This window comes from Neolamprologus multifasciatus, chromosome 14 (genome assembly GCF_963576455.1).
Source record: "Neolamprologus multifasciatus chromosome 14, fNeoMul1.2, whole genome shotgun sequence".
In the NCBI taxonomy this organism is placed as follows: Eukaryota; Metazoa; Chordata; class Actinopteri; order Cichliformes; family Cichlidae; genus Neolamprologus; species Neolamprologus multifasciatus.
In genome coordinates, this window is record NC_140452.1 from 38,160,428 (window position 1) to 38,175,946 (window position 15,519).

The following is a 15,519-nucleotide window of genomic DNA, read 5'->3' on the forward strand; positions in this document are numbered from 1 at the left end:
CATACAAGGCTAAAAGCTGAAATACATATCTGTGCTTATTAGAGGGCACATTGTTGCTCTTGATACTGTAAATGGCCAGGTATTATAAATACTTTGATCTTATTAATGCCAGTTTCATTTCCAGTGGAGTCTTACAAAGGGATTGACAAATTGTAGTAAAATAAAATTTATGACACATAAAAAAACAAAAACTCATAATCATCACTACAATGCTTATGGATGACATTAGTGCCAGTGTCATATCTCAGTGTAAAAGTGTGAATAACTTCCTGTCGCAAAATGCTGTTTTGGTTCCGGCCTATGGGTGTAACCATGAAGTTTTATGGATTAGTGAGGTATGTTGAGCTTGACGTCAAAGTTTTCAGTATCACAAAGGCACCTTTCCTTTTGCTTTCCAATTCATTATTATTGTCACGGTTCTGGGTCATTTTGACCCAACATTTTCAGTTTCTTGTGTTTTGGTATTCTTCTGTACTTTGATTTATGTTCTGATTCTTTAGTTGTGCTGTTCTGATTATTATTGTTCTAGGTTTCAGTTTGGTCCTGGTTATGAGTTTAGTTCTTAGGTTTGTTTTTTGTGCCCTTGTGTTTAGTGTAGGTTTAGTTCAGTCTGTGTCTTTGTGATTTGTTTCTTGTTTCCTGTTTTACTTTGAAGGTCCATGTCTTATGTCAGTGTATTCAGTGTCTCATTAGCCCTAGTTTCTCCCAGCTATGTCTCCCTCCTGTTTCCTATTCCCTGATTACTCCACTGTGTATTTCAGCCCTGTGTTTGCCTTTGCTCTCTGTCGTGTCGTTAATGTTTGCTACCCTCTTCTTGCTGTGTGTTTGTCTCATGTTAGTTTCACCTTTGAGGTTTTTGTAAGCGTTTATTTTCATGAAGAGTTTTTCCAGCAATAAAAGCTGCATTTTGACTTTAAGTCCCGTCTCCAAGAGTCCTGCATTTTGGGTCCACCATTCCTGCCTGCCATACAGCCCATCATGGCAACTTACACTGAACACATAACATGGCTTGGAGTAGATTCTGTTCAGAGTTTTGGTTTAATATCAGCTATGAATGGTATGTTTTCAATGTTATTTTTCTGGAGACTGGCTGATCAGGCCAAACAGCTGCACCGGACCATGCATGGCACACAGAGGGCTTCACTAATGACTGATACGCCGGCCACTCTCTCCCTGGGAACAGGAACTGGTGAAGGAACAGGCTTGACCCACCACGCCCACCCTTGCAACTGGCTCAGGCAGGGACAGGTTGGATCCTATCTGCCTTCACTTTGAGAACTACGATGGGCGCAGGGTTCAACCGAACACCATCCACACCCGAGGAACAAGTACATGTGCAGGGATAAACTTGGTCTCAGCCGTCCTCAACCTGGAAGCCAGGAAAGGTGCAGGGACCTATAGATGCCAGCCACCCACACCCGAGGAACAGGCATGGGTGCAGTTTTTAAACACACTGGCTGTGACAAGTAAACAGCTCTTCCAGTGTCCAGCTCAGAAGCATAGTTCATAGCTTGTGACTGAACTGGCAGAGAAAGACAAGCTGTCTCAGGGAAAGCTGGCCCACAAAAAACGGCTCTCAAATCAGCCAGTTCAGAAAAACCACACAAAGATCCAGTCCCCAACAACTCAGAAACACAACATGAAGCACGATCAGCCGCCGACTCTGATGCACAACAAGAAAATCCATCATTTTTATTCTTCAGCTCAGAAACACCACTCTCAGGCTGTTTTAAGTCAGTCTTTACATAAACTTCCCAGTCTTAATATCTATCTCCACTGACTTACAAGTAGAAGTCATAGTCTTTGAACTGGCTGATGCAGAGAAAGCAAACAGTGCTAGTCACAGGTGATGCAGACTCTGGAAATCCCACATTGGCAGGCTCAGGCAGAAAATCCATCTGAGGTTGATGATGCTGATGAGAGCCCTGTTTCCTCCTGGATGAGGGAGCTCGTGGAGCTGGGGCAGCAGATGCCTCCAGAATGCCAGACGGCTGAGTGACTGGTGGGCCGGGCTATGTTGACAAGGGGGAATTATGGGGCGTTGACCAGGTAGAGAGCTGCAATGATCGCAGCATGAAAAAGACGAGAGGGAACTGAGGACTTAAATACACACATGACCTATTTAGGAACACAGTCAAGCAACCGGCAGGGGAAGCAAAACTAACACTGAGACTGAGAAATACAGACTTGACAAAGACAAAGGGAGAATAAACAGAGACATGATTAGAGAACAGACAAGGAAGACACAGCAAACAAACCATTATAACTAACCAAGGCTACGTCCACACGTACACGGGTATTTTTGAAAATGGAGATTTTCTGTTTTTGTTTTAAAAAATAATCCCGTCCACACGTAAAGGCAGAAATGAAGGAAAACGCTGCTAGGAACATGCCAAAGCAACAGGTGGCGATATATTCCTAACCGTGTAGAAATGTTGGCCAATCAGAAGTCTAGAAGCCTCGGTGGGAAAAAGTAAACAAAGCTGCGGCATAGAAGCAGAACCGAGTCGTATGTGTGGAGGGACAGTAACTGTGTGTGTATATGTAAGCATTTAAACACTGCAGAGAGAACAATTAACAGTAACAGTATTGTAGAAATTCATTTCACCAAAACAATAACGTGGCGCACAGTGTGACGTCAAAAAATGCGCACATCTTTGACGCTGCGTTTTCTCCGTTTTTCTCGTCCACACGTAAATGCAAAAACGGAGTTTTCAAAAATGTCCACCCTGGCCAGAGTTTTTAAAAATCTCCGTTTTCAGTGACACGTAAACGCTGTTTACGTGTGGACGAAAGGTGCAAACGCATAGAAAAATCTGCGTTTTCAAAAATACCCGGGTACGTGTGGACGTAGCCTAAGAATAAAAGATCGCAAATCAAAATGACGGGTCAAAGACCCATGACAATTACAGTATGATAAAATATGTAAATACTAAAGCAGTTATTTTACACCAAAAACTAAAATAGCACACATTATTACTTTACACACGTTCTTATTAGAATGGATTATTTCATGCTTGCTTGATAGTGATATCCCCCCAAATTGTATCCGTTTAATTATGTTTATGATAAAGTGCTATGAGGTGATATAGGCATGTCAGGCATGGGAGTAGACAAAAGTGATTGCTTTAGAAAAACAGAATGTTTATTTAAAGGATAGCACCTGAAACCCAGATGTTCTCAGTGTGGGTAAAGTTTACGCTACAACAGTTTTAGTTATAAATACTATTTCCTTTTTCAAAGTTTGGCGTTATCTGAACAGTTGGGATGCTATGTGAGATAATTGTCTGGATTGATATTTGGTCTCTCCATTAAAATGTAACTACCATGAAAAGTAGAGACTGCTGATTTCTTTGTAAGTGACTCAACTGACAAATTCAGCAGGAGATCAAATAATTATTTCCTCACTGTCGTTGACAGAGGATGGCTCTAAGAGTCTTGGTGAGACATCAACTTAGTCTGCTTACCTCTATTTTCCCCTTTCAGCACAGTTTCTGCTCCCCTCCTTTGAGTCTTTAGAGAAACTGTAGTTCAGCATTTTGATCAATGAACTAGAGAATATATACATGAGTACATTTATTGCATTAGTTTTATACTCTGAGGAATATCACTTGTCAGATTCTCAGTGACAAATTGCATCTATTGTTAAACATTGGTTGTTTAATTTCAGTCTAAGCCCTTCATTGTGATATGAGTTTAATATATTAGATATTAAAAGAGAAGCTTATGTATTTATTTGACTTTTTTTGAAAAGTTTTATCCAAGTCTTGTAAACTAAAAAAATATATTTTGAAAGTTATTTTTTTATGCGTGTGTGTGTTTACCACCAGAAGTGACTGTGATTCAATAGCAGGGCGTTGTGATGTGTCAGATACCCACAGCTACAAAGAGGGCTGGCTTGTGCTTTCCTGATAATAAACTTGTAGTTGTCTCTTGCTAGTATTAAACTCCAGAGCTGGGGATAATGCAGGGAGACAGAAACAAGGTAGAAAATCACAGAAAACAGGAAAACGACAGGAATTAGGTGCAAGTGACAGAAAGCAGGAAAAAAGGGATAGGGGGTGTGGTAACTATGAGACTATTAGAGGGATGCTAAAGATGGAAACAGCAGCTCTTCTTTCTCTCTGTTTCTCTTAGGAGATCTGTCACTGTGAGTACTTTTAACTGATGGGATCTCTGGCTCACCAATCATTACCCCCAGTCACAACTGGAAAGCAGTAACACAAACATAGAGGGGCAGAGATGGTGACAAAACACTGCTCTGATGTCAGTGCGATATAAAAAATTGAACAAGTACTGAAGGCTGTGTAATAGTCAGTAGAACGCTTGTGACCCTGCAGACACGTTAGTCCCATTTATCATCTTTTCATCTCGGATACTTCTTTATATTGTACACTCTCTAAATTTCCTTTGTTGTATAATTTGTTTGCATTATATAAATTGAACGAGCATTCTTATATATTTACTTTTGCCAAACAAAATGGTATTGCTATGCTTTTCAATTGCTAAGCTTGATCCATAAAACCCTCCATGCATGGTAAAGAGCTTCCTTCATTTGATGTCATTGGCTCCTCTCTCCTATCTCCTCCTTTGGCCGTCTTATTATCCTCTTATGCCCGGTTGGTATCTTACAACCAGCAGGACATATATATAAATACATACACATATATCTATATGTGTATTTTTTTCACAGTTTCCTGGCTACAAAGCACAGTCTCCAATTTCTAAAACAAATGACATAAAAAGAAACTAACTTGTCACTAAAAGAAGCTTGTGGCTACTGTATAAATATGAAGAAGTGTTAATATGAATCATCTGGGGAAAGTGGTGGTGTTAGCTGCCAGACAGCGGCTAAGTGATAAGGGATGTGTGGTGTAACCCTGCACCATATTTAACCGCAGCAGGGGGCCCCATCCCCTGCATTCTCCCTGAGGCCCAGAGCCAGATGTCAAAAGCTGCTGGCAGAGCAGGTTGGCAGCAGGGTGGCACAGCAAGCCTTGCTACAGTGAGGACCACGACTCAACCCACCCCACTGAAAACTGCCAATTGCTGTTCATTCGCTCTTAAAATGAAAAACATTCCACATTTTGGATGGACGCAGTGATAGGGCTGTTAGATTTAGTTACTTATTGATATAGTTCACTTCTGATATGAGCTTCTCATAGTAAGTTTGATTAATTGGTTGGAACAGTGGTCGTCCCTATGCTGTGAAGTTGTGAGAAACACATGTGCACCGGAGATGTGAAGCTCTTCAAGGTGATGCAACCTGAAAAAAGAAAACTCTACATGAATCCTAGTTGTTTCAGTTTGAGCAAAAATGTTGCTCATTTTCAAACACTCGTTCTGTTACATCAATGTAGAGATTAGAGGGAAAAAAGAATAATACTGTGACAAAAACCAGATAGTAAGAAATTCACAGGTTGTACACAAAGAGTCCGAACTGTTTTGAGTTAACTTCAACCAAGTTCAACTAGACCAATCTAGACTATAAATGAAATGAAGCCAAAATTAACTTCAACATACCTGCTGACACCCAGGTTTTCCTTCTGTTACTTCCCTAAGCTACACTTGATATATACGCAGTGTTGGGGAGTAACGGAATACATGTATCGCCGTTACGTATTTAAAATACAAAATATGAGTAACTGTATTCCGTTACAGTTACCGTTTAAAAAGGTGGTATTTAGAATACAGTTACTTTGTTGAAATAAATGGATTACACGGCGGTACTTCCCTGTTTCATATTGTGGCGGGTCAGGACTGTTTGGGTTTTGTTTGACAGCTACGTTCTGTTGTTCCAGGCGGCAGCGTTACGGTTGCCATGGTTACAGGGTGACGCTCTCTCTCTGCGTGTTTCCTGGGTGAGAGAGGCCTTTTTGTTGTTGTTGTGCTAAGCTAACAGGAAGAATGCTACAGGTATAGCTCTAAAGAATGTAGCATCATAGGCAGTGTAGTCCGTGCTGCAGGGAGAATGGACTGCCATACACGTTATGTGTCTGTGAGCGAGGGAGGGAGAAAAAGGAAAAGTACGAGCTGTCATCGAGCAGAAACGGGAGCTGGAAGCATGTAAATATAATAATAACCACTGCAGCCAAGAAGAGAGCCTGACGAGCCCAGTTGTAAGTAAGCTATTAAGACTCGACTGTACACCGTGTTCGTGTTTTCCTCTGAAACAATAAGTTCTGTTGGAGCAGCCTTTCAACGCCTCTCTCTGTCTCTCTCTCTCAAAGTTGACCCAGACAACAAAGTAAAGCTAGTTTTCGGCTACGAGCCCGACATGAACCCACCGTATTAGCCAGAGGTCCCTTTACTACGGTTCGGAGCCGCGGACCTTCAGTAACAGTAATAAATCACAGCAATAGTACATTCATGTAGTTGTAAACAGCATGATAATATATTAAGTAATCCAAAGTATTCAGAATACGTTACTCTCATTGAGTAACGTAACGGAATATGTTACAGAATACATTTTGGGACATGTAATCTGTAATGGAATACATTTTAAAAGTAACCTTCCCAACACTGTATATACGTGATTTTTAAGATACAGGGTGGCAGTTTCTATAGTGGTAGAGCAGACCACACTCTGCTTTCCAGGAGGTTGGTTGTTTGGACTTCCAGCAGCTGCAGCATTACTGCCATGTTGAAGTGTAGAAGATATTGAATCCCCTAAAATTCCCTGGAATGGAAATGAAACTTATTTTTTAATGTTATCAACACTCTCCTTCAATTTCACATGATGTGCAATACTTCAGACACTCTCTGGATTAGTCTTAACTTTCAACAAGTTTCATCTCGTCTGGACTATTGTAACTCTTTGTTGACTTGTTTATGTAAAGCCTCTTTGGAGCGTCTGCAAGTTGTTCAGAACGATGCTGCAAAGCTTCTGACCAAGTCCTCTAAGTTTTCCCATGTCACACCCCTGCTGATCCAGCTGCACTGGCTCCCCATTAAATTCAGAATCCAGTTTAAGGTTTTGACCTTGACTTTCAGCGCTCTGCATGGACAAGCACCAACATATATAAGTGAACTTTTACATGCATACATTCCCAGCAGGTCCCTGAGGTCATGTGACCAGGGCTTGCTTGCTGTCCAACACACGAGGCTGAAAACAAAAGGCGACAAAGCTTTTGTAACTGTGGTCCCCAGATTGTGGAAGTCTCTCCCTTTGAGCCTGAGATCTGTGGACTCAGTGGTCGCTTTTAAAAAACAGCTAAAAACTCATCTTTTTAAACTTGCTTTTGGTTGATTTTTATTTTTAGGTTTCAGCTTCTGTGAAGCACTTTGTGATTTTATCTTGAAAGGTGCTATATAAATAAAGTTTTACTTACTTACTTACTTTGAATGTCAGATTTACACTCATGAAATTTCTTGACCACGTCCACTCTCCCCACTGGATTTATATGATCCTTCACCACTTCTCCACAAGTGTCATGAGACATTATGCTATTTGTAAACTTTTTCCACAAACAAAAATGTTAACATTCTCATTATGAGATGTGTAAATCCTTTGTTTAATGCAGCAGTTGACAGTTCCGTGTTTTTATCACAGGTTTCATCACTAAATAAATTGGCATAAAGAGGTTTTACCAGGTATCACATCAGCAGACTTTATTAGAAAAATATCATCATCAGATTTCAAAAATTCCTATATTTGAACTGTAATAAACACATTTAGCCAGACATAGAGACAAACGCGTGATATCTGCAGAGAGGCTGTGTGTCTGTGTATGTGTCTGCATAAGCAGTGCCCCCCAATTAGTCATTCTCTCTCCTTCTGCCTGCTCCCCCTTTTTTGTTCTTTCTTTCTCTCTTTAGGACACTCCGCCGGAGGCTGACCAAGATAAAGTTTTGACTGGCAGGACCATTTGTTTTAATCAGGTGTTTGCAGACGCTTCCTTGACCTCCATTAGTTGAAGTTTTAATTGAAATTAACCCCCACTACTACCCCAATTAACCCACGTCCCCCCTGAATGGCGCCCGCCTTCGTCCTGAGCATCTGTTTTGGGATGGGGGAATGGGAGCCATAGCAGCAAAGTGGAGGGGTGGGCGGGTTCACAGAGAATGTTGTGTTGTCACCCAAGGAGAGGCTGCATCCCGTCGAGTGCACGCCGACTGAGCCCGACTCACCGTGAACACCCCGGAGGGGTGGGGGGCTTCTTGCTCTCAGTCTATGACATAGCAGTACAGTTGTCTCCTTCCTGGCCAGCAAGAGGTGGGAGGAGATAGGTAGAGGGATGAACCCAAACATGGGAGAGGATGATAATATTCCATCGGGGGACAGTCACCAAAAGGAAAGATGGGAAAGTTTGGAAGCGGTAAGCAGGGGGTGGGGGTAGGTGGTAATTACTGTACAGCAAGCTTTCTATCTTAAGCCCTTCTGCAGGAGATAAGAGAGTGTGGCTAAAGTACTGTGTGTGTGTGTGTGTGTGTGTGTGTGTAGCCTCCAGCACCTGTTTTCTTGTCCGTGGAAGGTCTAGAGTGAGGCATCTGTCGAAGTGGCCCCTACAGCTCACTATTGTGTGTACACATGTTGGAGTAAATTTTCTTGGCCTTTCCTCCTGCCTAAGTGTATTTGCAGATGACAACAGGCAGAGCACAAATGCACAAGTAGAATCACAGCAAAACTAATATACTGTATTGAACAAGCATAACAAAATGCATACCGATCCCCACTGATGTGTTAAGGGGTGGCTGTAGCTCAGGTCACCTACTGCGCTATAGAGCGTTTACCATAGTTTGTGATGTTACATGGGATGCTGAGGGCTAGAGTGTTGGCAGTACCCTGCTCTTCACCTAAGGTAGAAAGGATCAAGTGTATGGTGGGAGGAACTAAGGAAAGTAAAAGGGTTGGGTGGAGAGAGTGCGATGTGAAGGACAAAAAGGCAACAGATCTAACCCTTCTACCTACAAACTCCATCTAGGCCCATCCCTCATGTGGGACCTCCCCTAGTGTTGGCCTGTCTATCCTTCACAGACACACATAGAAAATTAGTCACTGTAGCCTTTTGGTCTCCAGCCAGATTATGCATGGCTGTGTGTTGAACTGGGGTGTGGAGTGCCAATCCCAGAATAAAATGCACCCTTGTCTGGTCTCGACATGCTATTTCTCAGTTTTGTTGTTAACATAATTATTGAGTTCCAAAATTTTAAAAGTGTCTTTTTTTATATAAAATATGAATTGGGTAAAAACTGAAAATAATAATTTGATCATCGTTTCACGTCTTTGAGAATTTCTTGTGTTGTTAAAAAAACTGCCCAGATAAATCCAAACTTTAAAAAAGAAAATATTATTTATACCTAAAAATGCCAGAGGCTAAACACACGGAGAACACTGAGGTTTCATTTTAAATAAGCGTTCTATTTTCCTAAAGCAACCTCTTTTGTCTCCCATGCCTGACATACCTGTATCATCTCACAGGCTGGCCATCAGTATAAACAAAGCTGGATTTGCTTACTACATTATTTGAAGAACACCTGGTAACACTTTATCCTAAACATAATTAAATAAATAGCAAACAGATAGTTGATGATACTTAAATAAATAAATAAATATTTAAGGTTTTCCTCATTTGGACACTGGGGGAAACCATGGTTTGAGGTGGCCATGTAAAGAGGATAGCAACATCACTTAGAAGCCTAATCCCATGCTAAGTGTTCCTGAAGAGTGAGAGTGACATCAACAGGCTGAATAAACTGATTAGGAAGACAGTTCCAGCAAACTAGACGCTACTGAAGCTGCGTTAAAGAGAAAGTCACTAAACAAACCATTACCCATCATGGATAATCCTAACCATCCTCTGCACATTTCACTGGACAGGCAGTGGAGGACCTTCTCTAACGACTAATTCACCTCTGCTGCCACAAGGACAAACACAGGAAATGTTTCATACTGCATGACATCACCCTCTCCAATGCAGAGAGAAAGATAACCATTCACACTGAGGTTCACACCTGTGGCCAGTTTAGAAACATCAGTTAACCTAATGCCCGGCATGTCTTTTGGTTGTGTGAGGAAGACGCACTACCTGGAGGGAACCAGTGGGAAAAACATGCAAATTTAACACTTGGTGGTCAAGTATAGTAATGATACGGAAAGCTACAGGATGAAATGCATCTTTTTTCCATTGTTATTGCTATGAAACATTAGGAGTTATATACTTACTTAAAATTTCATTAAATAATTATGGAGTTTTCAAATATCAGTTAGTATAATGAGTGATATTTGCTAAGCATTCAATTAAACTGAACTGCCTGTTTTATTATTGAACCTGAAGCAAAGTGCCTCCATCAGCTTTGTAACAGTAATCAGGTAACCTTGGACCTGCAGGTCACATGGAAATTTGAACTTTGATTTCTTTTGACCTTGACCTATGCTTTCTTCCTAATCGTTGTTCTTTGGAAAATTATGAAACTCACTTTGGCATCCAGCCATGTCATTGAGCCAGTAGGGTCCCCAGATCCAAAATCCCACCCAAATCAACCTGTCAGAGATATTTAAAACAGCAAAAGGCAAGCAGAAGATTGAATATTGTTTAAAGTTGGCTGATAAAGCCAGATCTGTACTCATGCATGTGAACCTCCTGTGCACTCAGATGTTCCTTCACTGTTTAATAGATGAACTTACCTGTAGATGCTTTCCCTGTTCTTGGAATGAATTCCAATCAGGTGTTGCCATCGCTGCAGCTACAGCCACTGAGGAACAAATTACAGTTGGGGATTAGGATTGGGGAAGGGGGTGGGGGGGGACCCAGTGTTTTATCAGTGGGGCTGTGTTCTGTCTGCCGAGCCGCTTATATTTCAGGTAAACATAATCCAGATTCGGCTCTGGCGGGGGTAGATTCAATTAAGATACAGAGACAACTTTGTTAATGCAGCCGTATCTTAATACCCTGGCCACAGCTTGTAATGAATCTGGGCTCGGGGGTGGGAGCTGGGAGTCAGGGACAAGAGAAGAGGAGTGAGTGTGACAGTGTCCTATAGCGGTAGCTGCTGGAGCTAAAGTCATTAAGCCAAGTCTTGCACTATATTGGTGTGGAAACTTATAAATGTTGAGGGTTTTCACATTTTGTTTTGCACATCAGATATTGTTTTCATTAAAAAAGGGCAAATTTAACATTTCCTTGATATTCCATAGATATTCTCAATATTCTTAATCAGGAAATCAGGCCGAACGGACTCTATTTTTTAAAGGTATATAAATTGACAATAAATTATAAAAAAATTTTGACCAAGTAATAACAGATTATGAATTTAAAGTAAAAAAGCTAATTCAGTTAAAATTCACCATGACATTTGTAAAATGAAATTAGGTGATCAATATTTCATTTCAGATCTTTATATTATGGAACAGGAATCAGAGATGATGAGGATTGCTGAGGCAAAAGAGAAAGAAATAGCTAGCCTTGGTCCCTCCATAGTGAAGTTACTTGCTAAAGTTAATTTTTCAGAATTACTTTGATGAAACTACCATATTGTCAATAGCTAAATAGTAGAGATTTTAGTTTTCTTTCTCTTTACAGGGCTGCTGGCATCAAACAAGGCATCACAGTAATAGCTAAACCTCATTAAAACAGATTGTAGCTGCAGCAACTACAAGTTCTCCCACTAAGGATGAGTGTCAGCCTGTGGTTTGACAGAGGGCCTGTTTAACACACCACCTGGAACTACTTCAATTCTCGCGTGTGAAATTTATGCTTTTCAGGGTTTTTATCGTTAACTCTGTTTCCCTGGGTCTTTTCCCGTGTTGTAGTTGTGTGTCTTATTTTGAAATAAATATTTACGCGTTACCATAGCGACTAGAGAGCATTAAGGGGCAGAGAGAAGGATGTTACTCTCAATGTTGTTGGCGCATTTCAGGAGGACGCTGCTAATAAAGTTACACAATTACACAGTGGATGCGCTTTTATTATTGTATTTACAAAATACCACAGTTTTTGTCATTTTATTTTGTTGTATTTATCTGTGACACCTTCAAGGCCGGTGTGTGAAAATATTTTCTGATATTAAACCGGTCTGTGGCGCAAAAAAGGTTGGGGACCACCGCCCTAGATGGTATACCTCCCTCAAACGTCACACTTCTTTGTGTTCTCAGAGACTCCAGTATGACAGCCACCCACTGCATATACTCCAGGCAAGCGTTACTATAGATAATAACATCATCCAGGCAGGCAGCAGGATATGCAGCATGGGGGCACAGCACCCTGTCCATGAGGCACTGGAAGGTAGCTGGAGGACCAAACAGTCTGAAAGGAAGCCTGAGATATTGTTACAAGCAAAGGCCAAGGTAATGCCATCCAGAGTGAGAATCTGGTTAGATACCATATTTCTAAGCTTTTCAGCGCCGAGTACAATGACCTCAGTTTTATCTGAATTAAGAAGCAGAAAGTTAGTGGCCATCCAAGTCTTTATTTCTTTAAGACATTCCTGCAGTTTAACTAATTGGTGTGTGTTATCTGGTTTCATGGACAGATAGAGCTGGGTGTCATCTGCATAGCAGTGTAAATGTATGCTATGTCTTCTAATGATGCTGCCTAAGGGAAGCATGTATAATGTAAACAGAATTGGTCCTAGCACTGAACCCTGTGGAACTCCATAATTAACCTCAGTGTGTGAAAAAGTGTGTTCAAATTGAGTCTATTAGATAGATATGATTTAAACCACTGCAGCGCAGTACCTGTAATACCTACAGCATCTTCTAATCGCTCTAATAGGATATTATGGTATTATGGTATCGAACGCTGCACTGAGGTCTAGCAGGACAAGCACAGAGATGAGTCCACTGTCAGAGGCCATAAGAAGATCATTTGTAACCTTCACTAAAGCTGTTTCTGTGCTGTGATGAACTCTGAAACCTGACTGAAACTCTTCAAATAAGCCATTCCTCTGTAGATGATCTGTTTGACAACTACTCTTTCAAGGATTTTTGATATGAAAGGAAGGTTGGAGATTGGCCTATAATTAGCTAAGACTGCTGGGTCTAGAGATGCTTTTTGAGTAAAGGTTTAACTACAGCCAGCTTGAAGGCCTGTGGTACATAGCTGATTATTAGAGATAGGTTGATCATATTTAAGATTGAAGCATTAATTAATGGCAGGACTTCTTTGAGCAGTTTTGTAGGGATGGGGTCTCAGTTAACTCAGAAAGATCAGCTGAAAAAAAAAACTAAATAAATATCAATGGTACTGAAAGTAGTTGTAGATAATGCTATATCTGTGAGATGATTATGAATCATTTTTACAATTTTATTTTGAAGAAAATGGTCTATTCCTGGTTCCTCTGCTGAACAAATGTTGTTGTAATTATTGGGCCTAAAGAAAAGTTTCATGTGATAATCTACTACGTGTGTATAGTTTGGCTTCCAGGTCCGTAATCAGCTGAATTTCATTTTTACTGAATTCTAATGATTTTCATTTTTACTGGGCCTTCCAGTTTTCTCTAAGAACCACACGGTTTCCTACTAAACAGCAGTTCAAAGGGAGAAAATTGCTTGGAGGCCTGGGGAACCACCTGCACTGCAAACAACAGAGGATCCAATCACTGGTCCTAATTGTGTTCATCGTCACTAATGAACTTATGACTCTAGATTTTTATCTAGGGGCTCCACCAGACCATCAGTCTAGGGGTGATAGACTTAGTATGTAGTAATTTATACAGATCTCTTATGGATGACATCAACGACATGTCCTATTCTGTCAAAATCTCTTACAGAATTCTCATGTGGGAAATACCTAAAACAGTGCTGGTGTCACACTTTTTGCACTTTTGCAGAGATGTTGCAAGAGCATACTGTTTCTGTATATCATGTGGTGTAGCCCACCAGCGCTACGTTCCCAGCCGTCATCTTCTGTTCTGCTGAGACTCCCACTCCAGCAAACTGCTTCTTCACCAGTAGTTCCAGCAGATGTTGTTACCCTTCTGATTCTCTGGTGCCAGCTATCTTGTGGCACTGTCTTTCAACTACTGGGAATAGGAAAATAAGTGGTCGGCCAGCTCCAGCTTGGTGTTCCAGAACCAGCTGTGATAGTTCTCGGGGGAGTAACCCAGGGTGGCCATCCTCTGCTGGGTATGCTGGGGGTAAGTGTGGCTCTAGTCACTGTGAGTTCTCCCAGCAAGGACTAGCATGACCTTGGGGATTGTACACACAGTTCTTTATTTGATAAACTATCTATATATAGTACACACCCTTATGTTTGCTCCACTTAATGTGCCTGACTGTTGAGTGCTGGCTCCTTTCAAAACTTTTACTACTGAGTGTCTCTTCCACGTGTGTCTGTCTCCAACTCTGCACCTACTATAAGAGGAGAGGTTGATTAACTATGCGAGACAGATGTGCCACTCTCCTCAGCTGGCACTGGTCCCATACCACACCATTTTACCACTCCCTTCTACAGCTGAGCCAAAAAAAACATCTCATCTCCACACAGATCTTTTACATCGCTCTTTGGGCACAGATAAAAAAAAAAAGTGAGAAATAGAAATACTACGAAATTTAATGAACAAAACACACATTAACTATTTTTTTAACACATACTGACAAGAAATTTAACCCAGCATGTTTTAGATGTTGTTATGAAGCAACATTCCTTATCCCCGAGACATCTACATGTCAAATCACACAAAATCTACACAGTTGTAACAGAGCAGTGGTCCCCAACCCATGGGCCACGGACCGTGAGAGTTGAGGCTCGGGTTTTATCGATTTTTATCGTTATTTTTTTGACTCGGTTTCCCTGGTTCTTTTCCCGTGTGTTATGAGTGAATCTTCTTTTTTTTGGTACCGGTACTGTTTTTATTTTGTTGTATTTATCCGTGACACCTTAAAGGCCGGTCCATGGAAATATTGTCAGACATAAACTGGTCCGTGGCACAAAAAAGGTTGGGGACCGCTGCACTAGAGGACCAAGGAGAGTTGAAGCTCACTAAGGGAGCTACATCTACGTAGGTATCTTTACCTTTGATGTATAAAAGAGGCGGGTTACGCAGCTGGACAGCTGGTATATTATCATTGTTGCACCTGAGGTCAGAAATTACAGCTGTAATTGGGTGATAAGAAAACTATTTATAATGCAGTTGCATCAAACATTATATCTGATATCACTTTAAAATGGTGGTGGGAAACAAGGGCTGGGGAATAAAACGAGGAGAGGAATTGAGGATGTGAAACTTGGGGATTTAGAATCAGGGTATATGTACACATTGTGACAACTTCGCTGTAGTAAAGCCAAAATATTAAAGAAATTGGCCCTGCTGCCTCCCATCACAGACCTCACTGTCCCTATCAATGCCAGACTAAGAGCATAACCATTTAAAAGGAAGAAAATCTATCTAGCTAGATATCTGGGAGCAAATTAATATTTTTGTTAAAATAAAAAAAAAAAATAAAGACAGCAACATTTCACATCAGTTCAAGACTTTTGATTTAAGTCTACTATAACTGTGAGTAACACTGTGCAAAGCTAATCACTTGGATGTCAGATATGAGGACCAAAGAATGTCGTTGTCTTGGAAGACCTATTA

The 15,519-nt window shown here is 40.9% G+C and overlaps 1 long non-coding RNA gene across 1 annotated transcript; it reads right to left on the minus strand.

Moving 5' to 3' along the window:
* Positions 1-12,644: 12,644 nt before the first annotated feature.
* Positions 12,645-13,445, minus strand: LOC146504619 (uncharacterized). Its single transcript, XR_014877843.1, has 2 exons — positions 12,747-13,445; positions 12,645-12,676 (listed from the first exon to the last, which is right to left on the minus strand). It is a non-coding gene; the product is annotated as an uncharacterized LOC146504619 (long non-coding RNA).
* Between the last annotated feature and the right edge of the window lie 2,074 nt (positions 13,446-15,519).